The sequence below is a fragment of the Hyla sarda genome, chromosome 7, assembly GCF_029499605.1.
Source record: "Hyla sarda isolate aHylSar1 chromosome 7, aHylSar1.hap1, whole genome shotgun sequence".
Taxonomy (NCBI): Eukaryota; Metazoa; Chordata; class Amphibia; order Anura; family Hylidae; genus Hyla; species Hyla sarda.
Window position 1 is genome coordinate 219,938,073 of NC_079195.1, and position 9,353 is coordinate 219,947,425.

The window sequence follows — 9,353 nt, forward strand, 5'->3', positions numbered from 1 at the left end:
AGGCGGGGGTGAGACAAGGTTGCCCACTGAGCCCGCTGCTGTATGTGTTTGCCTTAGACCCGTTTCTGAGGTCACTGCAGGAGTGTGGTTTTCAGGGGGTGCCGGTTCCCCACTGCCTACCCCTGAGTGTTGTTGCCTACGCGGATGATGTGACCGTAGTGATATCTGAGCCTCGTGAGGTGGAGATGTTGTCTGCGGCCATCAGAAGTTACTCGGAGGCCTCAGGGTCTCTGGTCAACCTTGAGAAGAGTCAAGCTCTCTGGGTATCAGATACTGATCCATATTTTGATCTGCCCCAATTTGTGAGAGCCTCCTCCTATATTAAAATCCTAGGGGTCAAATTCGGGAGGGACGATAACGCCAAACTAAATTGGGAAGAGAAGTTGGAAGCCGGAAATGCAAAGGTTCAGCGATGGAAGAACTGGAGGCTGACCTATAGAGAAAGGGTTAAAATGTTGAAGACTTACCTGGTCCCCGTCTTTTTGTATGTCTCTGTTGTTTTTCCTTTGCCAGAATCTTTCTCCGCTCGGCTCTTTAGCCTGTTCTTCCAAATGTTCTGGGGGAACAGGTTGAATCTGATAAAAAGAGGGGTCACCTACCTACAGAGGAGAGAGGGTGGGTTGGATATGCTGAATCCAAGGGTGTTCTTTGACTCCATGTTTCTAAAAGTTAATTTTGGTTGCATGGACTCAAACAACAGCTCCCTGTGGGTGAATAGTATCAGGGACTGGATATTGCCTTTTGCAGAGTCTTGGGTGCGAGGTGGCAGTCTCAAGAGGGGGAGATGGACGCGCGACTACCTCCCCCCGTACCTGGAATACGGGCTCAGATGTCTGAAGAGATGGCGCATTGAGAAGTCCTATATAGAGAGTAAGCCAAGGAAGGATCTATACGTAAGGGTTTGTAGGGCTTTCTTCTGCTCTCCGCTTGCCTTGAGGGATTGTGTGACCAGCACTTTACAGGAAAGTCTAAAGTTCCTCAATGGGAAACGACTCCCCGCAAAATTCTTTGACATAGCTTGGCTGTCGCTCCATGGGAGGCTCTTTGTCAGGGGTAACCTGAAATATCTAAGTGTTTCTGATAGGAACTGTCCTCTGGGTTGTCAGCAGGAGGAGACTATGGAGCATTTCATATCTGACTGCAGGGGCGGGAGGAGGATATGGGAAGAAGTGTCCAGTAAGCTGAACATCCCATTACTGCAGAACCTGACGTATCCTGACATCATATATGCTGTACCATCCAGTAACAGGACTGTAGACAGGGGGACTATGTACATTATAATTACTATCACTAAATATTACCATTGGCACATGAGAACTAGAGTGTCCATACACAACGAGCCATTCCATCACAACACAGCAGTAAGACAGATCATGTCCGAGCTCCAGTGGGTAAAGTCATTAGAGATACGGAGGAACCAAAATAATGGGAAATTATGGAGGAATGTCTCTTTGGTTTAACACAGATGATGTGATGTTATTTTATTAAATTTTTTTGTGTTTTTCCTTTTCCAGCAAATGCGGACTTTCTAAGTTTAATATTACTCTGTACATACTCTAGTTGAGTAGTCATTGTGTGTACAATGCTTGTTATTTTTGTTTTGCATTGTAAGAATTTATGTTAATTGTAATTTTGTTTGTTTTCACAATAAAAATTGCCTCCTATATACAAGAATATAACTACTATAATACTGCTCCTATATACAAGAATATAACTACTATAATACTGCTCCTATATACAAGAATATAACTACTTCAATACTGCTCCTATATACAAGAATATAACTACTATAATACTGCTCCTATATACAAGAATATAACTACTATAATACTGCCTCCTATATACAAGAATATAACTACTATAATACTGCCCCTATATACAAGAATATAACTACTATAATACAGCTCCTATATACAAGAATATAACTACTATAATACTGCTCCTATATACAAGAATATAACTACTATAATACTGCCCCTATATACAAGAATATATCTACTACAATACTGCTCCTATATACAAGAATATAACTACTATAATACTGCTCCTATATAAAAGAATATAACTACTATAATACTGCCCCTATATACAAGAATATAACTACTATAATACTGCTCCTATATACAAGAATATAACTACTATAATACTGCTCCTATATACAAGAATATAACTACTATAATACTGCCTCCTATATACAAGAATATTACTACTATAATACTGCTCCTATATACAAGAATAGAACTACTATAATATTGCTCCTATATACAAGAATAGAACTACTATAATACTGCCCCTATATACAAGAATATAACTACTATAATACTGCTCCTATATACAAGAATAGAACTACTATAATACTGCTCCTATATACAAGAATAGAACTACTATAATACTGCCTCCTATATACAAGAATATAACTACTATAATACTGCCTCCTATATACAAGAAAATAACTACTATAATACTTCTCCTATATACAAGAATATAACTACTATAATACTGCCCCTATATACAAGAATATAACTACTATAATACTGCTCCTACATACAAGAATAGAACTACTATAATACTACCTTCTATGTACAAGAATAGAACTACTATAATACTGCTCCTATATACAAGAATATAACTACTATAATACTGCTCCTATATACAGGAATATAACTACTATAATACTACCTCCTATGTACAAGAATATAACTACTATAATACTGCTCCTATATACAAGAATATAACTACTATAATACTGCCCCTATATACAAGAATATAACTACTATAATACTGCTCCTATATACAAGAATAGAACTACTATAATACTACCTCCTATGTACAAGAATATAACTACTATAATACTGCTCCTATATACAAGAATATAATTACTATAATACTGCTCCTATATACAGGAATATAACTACTATAATACTGCTCCTATATACAGGAATATAACTACTATAATACTACCTCCTATGTACACGAATATAACTACTATAATACTGCTCCTTTATACAAGAATATAACTACTATAATACTGCTCCTATATACAGGAATATAACTACTATAATACTGCTCCCTATATACAAGAATATAACTACTATAATACTACCTCCTATATACAGGAATATAATTACTATAATACTGCTCCTATATACAGGAATATAACTACTATAATACTGCTCCTATATACAAGAATATAACTACTATAATACTGCTCCTATAAACAAGAATATAACTACTATAATACTGCTCCTATATACAGGAATATAACTACTATAATACTGCTCCTATATACAAGAATATAACTACTATAATACTGCTCCTATATACAAGAATATAACTACTATAATACTGCTCCTATATACAAGAATATAACTACTATAATACTGCTCCTATATACAAGAATATAACTACTATAATACTGTCTCCTATATACAAGAATATAACTACTACAATACTGCTCCTATATACAAGAATATAACTACTGTTACGCCGAGCGCTCCGGGTCCCCGCTCCTCCCCGGAGCGCTCGCTTCTCTCTCGCTACCGCAGCGCTCCGGGCAGCTCCACTGACCCGGTGCGCTGCGATACCGTCTCCAGCCGGGATGCGATTCGCGATGCGGGTAGCGCCCGCTCGCGATGCGCATCCCGGCTCCCGTACCTGACTCGCTCTCCGTCTGTCCTGTCCCGGCGCGCGCGGCCCCGCTCCCTAGGGCGCGCGCGCGCCGGGTCTCTGCGATTTAAAGGGCCACTGCGCCGCTGATTGGCGCAGTGGTTCCAATTAGTGTGTTCACCTGTGCACTCCCTATTTATACCTCACTTCCCCTTCACTCCCTCGCCGGATCTTGTTGCCATTGTGCCAGTGAAAGCGTTTCCTTGTGTGTTCCTAGCCTGTGTTCCAGACCTCCTGCCGTTGCCCCCGACTACGATCCTTGCTGCCTGCCCCGACCTTCTGCTACGTCCGACCTTGCTTCTGTCTACTCCCTTGTACCGCGCCTATCTTCAGCAGTCAGAGAGGTTGAGCCGTTGCTAGTGGATACGACCTGGTCACTACCGCCGCAGCAAGACCATCCCGCTTTGCGGCGGGCTCTGGTGAAAACCAGTAGTGACTTAGAACCGATCCACTAGCACGGTCCACGCCAATCCCTCTCTGGCACAGAGGATCCACTACCTGCCAGCCGGCATCGTGACAACTACTATAATACTGCTCCTATATACAAGAATATAACTACTATAATACTGCTCCTATGTACAAGAATATAACTGCTATAATACTGCTCCTATATACAAGAATATAACTACTATAATACTGCTCCTATATACAAGAATATAACTACTATAATACTGCCCCTATATACAAGAATGAGATGACCGACTATGTAAAAATTATATAAATCTATTTTGATAGCTTTGACACTTGTGATTTCCTCCTGATATATTCCCGGTAGATATATCTCATCCATTGACGTCACATGACCTTCTCCGAACCTTCCATAATGAAATGCATAAGATTCAGTGAGAGGCAAAACACTCGGCTCTGAGGAGCAACTTGTGAACATCTTAAATTAATCTCCATCTACACAACAAACAATTACCAAACAAGACTCCCCAAAGTGGAGTTCAGGATCGGCTCATTCTCGCACCCCCTGAAGTGTCACCCTAGGGGGAGGGGGAGTCCCATAAAGTGCCATCAGTGTGGCTACCCATAGATGGAACCCACAAAGGGCTGTCATAGCTTATTGGTTGTGATAGTATGTCCCAGTGGAACAGCAATAAGTGGGGGTCCTAAAACTCAAGGCATGAATGGTGTTAAATATTGGCTGTTATGTATGTCTAGTGCCACTAGATGGCTCTGTAGCTGAGAGGTTCTGGAGTAGTATAACATTGTCAGTTATTTTTGTCTCGTTTGTCTCATGTGTAAAAATCTCCATCTGACAAAAACCAATGCTGTTGAATCTTATTACTTATCAACAATAATTAAACAGTACCTCTCATGATCTTGCTATATTTTAAAGGGGTACTCCGGTGGAAAACTTTTTCTTTTTTTTTTTTTTAATCAACTGGTGCCAGAAAGCTAAACAGATTTGTAAAAATTACTTCTACTAAAAAATCGTAATCCTTCCAGTACTTATTAGCTGCTGAATACTAAAGAGGAAATTATTTAGTTTTTGGAACACAGAGCTCTCTGCTGACATCATGAGCACAGTGCTCTCTGCTGTCATCGCTGTCCATTTTAAGAACAGTCCAGAGTAGGAGAAAATCCCCATAGCAAACATATGAGAGCTCTGTGTTCCAAAAAGAAAAGAAATTCCTCTGTAGTACTCAGCAGCTAATAAGTACTGGAATGATTACGTTTTTTAATAGAAGTAATTTACAAATCAGTTTAACTTTCTGGCACCAGTTGATTTAAAAAAAAAATAAAAAAAAACGTTTTTTACCGGAGTACCTGTTTAAAATCTTCCCATCATGATAAACCACCCTCTGCCTTTATTTTTTTATTATTTTTAAGTTTTCTACCTTGATATTGCTCTGTATTTTCTGCTCAGTCTCAGTCAGATTCACAGACTGGGAAGGGGCGTTCCCCAGCAGGCGTGACGTAATCTGAAGCCATACAGGGGAGAACTTCCTCCCTCACTCTGCTACACACAGCACATAGCATTTCAGTGTGAGATGATCTATGATTGGCTAAGGCTGCAAACACCCCCCTCAGCACTCCAGACTGCATTTCCTGATTTTGGACTTCTTCCAGGCCAGCAGGAGTCCAAAGTCTGTGCAAGAGATGGGGGGAAATGTGCTCTGGACAAGTAGGGAGACACCTAGTGGTAACAATTAAATAAATAAAAATAGAAAACTTCATTTTTTTAAACAAAGTACATTAGAAAGATTTTTATTTACCATAAGGAGTGCAATAGCAAAAAATTTGTTTTAATGAGAGTTACCATTTAAGTACAAGACATAACAAGTAGTGTGACAGATCACCTCTAGTTGCCTATAAATGGCCTGGAAGGAAAGAGTGGACTTTCCTTCCAGGCCATTTATAGGCAACTATAAATTGCCCAGGGCCCCCATCCACCAGGGGGCCACCTGCGGGCTGCTCAGTGGCGGATCGAGGGGGGGGGGAAACCGCCACTGAGCAGCCCACAGGGGGCCCCGTCACATTCGGTACATCCCTGTGTCCCGAAAGATCTTTTCGGGACACAAGGATGTCTCGGTTACTTTTCTGCAGCCCCACGTTGGCTTTAAAAATGCAGGGGCTACCGGGAGGTAGCGCACGCCGGGACGTCACTGCATGCACCCATAGGAACGGAGGAGCGGAGCATCGAGGAGGAGGACATGCGAGTGCATGGTAAGTTACCTACATGTCAACTTCAGTGCTCCGACCACCGCTCCCAGTAGATTGTGACCCCGGATCAGAGGAGCGGTGGACGGAGCAATGAAGTGGGGCAGTATACAGGCATACAGCCTCCAGTCCGCCATACACTGTATATGGCTGAAGGCTGTATATCTGTGGGGGAACTGTACTGCACCTAATGTGGGGAACTATACTGAACCTAATGTGGGGAGCTATACTGCACCTAATGTGTGGAGCTATACTGCACCTAATGTGGGGGAACTATACTGAACTTAATGCGGAGGAACCATACTGCACCTAATTTGGGGGAACTATACTGCACCTAATGTGGGGGAACTATACTGCACTTAATGTGGGGGAACTATACTGAACCTAATGCGGGGGAACCATACTGCACCTAATGTGGGGGAACTATACTGCACCTAATGTGGGAGCTATACTGCACTTAATGTGAGGGAACTATACTGCACTTAATGTGGGGGAACTATACTGCCCCTAATGTGGGGGAACTATACTGCACTTAATGTGGGGGAACCATACTGCACCTAATGTGGGGGAACTATACTGCCCCTAATGTGGGGAGCTACACTGCACCTAATGTGGGGGAACTATACTGCACCTAATGTGGGGAACTATACTGTGCCTAATGTGGGGAACTATATGGCACCTAATCTGGGGGAACTATACTGCACCTAATGTGGGGGAACTATACTGCACCTAATGTGGGGGAACTATACTGCACCTAATGTGGGGGAACTATACTGCACTTAATGTGGGGGAACTATACTGCACCTAATGTGGGGGAACTATACTGCACCTAATGTGGGGGAATTATACTGCCAACCTAATCTGGCGGGATTTATACTGCCAACCTAATCTGGCGGGACTTATACTGCCAGCCTAATGTGAGGGAACTATACTGACAACCTAATGACGGGGGACCTATACTGCCAACCTAATGTGGGGGAACTACAACCTAATGTGGGGGAACTATACTGCACCTAATGTGGGGGAACTATACTGCCAACCTAATCTGGTGGGACTTATACTGCCAGCCTAATGTGGGGGAACTATACTGCACCTAATGTGGGGGAACTTTACTGCACCTAATGTGGGGTAACTTTACTGCACTTAATGTGGGGGAACTATACTGCCAACCTAATGTGGGGGAACTATACTGCACTTAATTTGGGGGAACTATACTGCTCCTAATGTGGGGGAACTATACTGCCAGCCTAATGTGAGGGAACTATACTGTACTTAATGTGGGGGAACTACACTGCCAACCTAATGTGGGGGAACTTATACTGCCAACCTAATGTGGGGGAACTATACTGCCAACCTAATGTGGGGGAACTAAAACCTAATGTGGGGGAACTATATTGCCAACCTAATGTGGGGGAACTATATTGCCAACCTAATGTGGGGGAACTAAAACCTAATGTGGGGCAACTATACTGCCAACCTAATGTGGGGGAACTAAAACATAATGTGGGGAACTATACTGCACCTAATGTAGGGGAATTATACTGCCAACTTAATTTGGGGGGACTTATACTGCCAGCCTAATGTGGGGGGAACTATACTGCACTTAATGTGGGGGGAACTATACTGCACCTAACGTGGGGGAACTATACTGCACCTAATATGGGGGAACTATACTGCACCTAATGTGGGGGAACTATACTGCACCCAATGTGGGGGAACTATACTACCAGCCTAATGTGAGGAAACTATACTGAGAACCTAATGTTGGGGGACCTATACTGCCAATCTAATGTGGGGGAACAACAACCTAATGTGGGGGAACTATACTGCACCTAATGTGGGGGAACTATACTGCCAACCTAATGTGGGGGAACTATACTGCCAACCTAATACTGGGGAACTTATATTGCCAACCTAATGTGGGGGAACTATACTGCACCTAATGTGGGGGAACTACAACCTAATGTTGGGGAACTATACTGTACCTAATGTGGGGGAACTATACTGCCAACCTAATGTGGGGGAACTAAAACCTAATGTGGGGGAACTATACTGCCAACCTAATGTGGGGGAACTAAAACCTAATGTGGGGGAACATACTTCCAGCCTAATGTGGGGGAACTATACTGCCAGCCTAATGTGGAGGAACTGCAACATAATGTGGGGGATCTAAAACCTAATGTGGGGGAACTACAGCATAATGTGGGGGAACTACAACCTAATGTGGGGGAACTATACTGACAACCTAATATGCGGGGAATTTTACTGACAACCTAATATGGGGGGAACTATACTGACAACCTAATGTGGGGGAACTATACAAAAATATAAAATTGTACTATACTGATCCCTATAACTCTTATGAGGGTCATTTTTTTGCGCTGTGATTTGTAGTTTTTATCGATCCCATTTTTGTTTTGACTTTTCAATATCTTTTTAGATATTTTTTTATGGTATTTGAAGTGACCAAAACTTTGCTAATCTGGTTAGTGCACTATTACGACTTTTGGGGCCCCACAGGTTATCCCCCCCTCCCAATAGCTGCCCTCTATAAGTGGCCTCCCTGGTGATTGTTGCCCCCTGTTGGTAATACCCCCAAGGTTAGTTGCCCCTTTTAAGTAGACTCCCCTAGATACCTGCCCCCTGTAGGTAGACTCCCTGGTGATAATTGTGCTCTGTAGGGAGACCCCCTGTGATAGTTGACTCCTATAGGGAAACAGTCACAATACCCCCATAGTTCAGCCCCTCTGTCACAATACCCCCATAGTTCAGCCCCTCTGTCATAATACCCCCATAGTTCAGCCCCTCTGTCACAATACCCCCATAGTCCAGCCCCTCTGTCACAATACCCCCATAGTTCAGCCCCTCTGTCACAATACCCCCATAGTTCAGCCCCTCTGTCACAATACCCCCATAGTTAGGCCCCATTGTGCACTGTACCCATTAGTAGTCCCACCCAGCTCAGCTCATGAGCACCAGCAGCCATATGCTTCTGTGCTCCACTATTTGCAGGGGTCAAG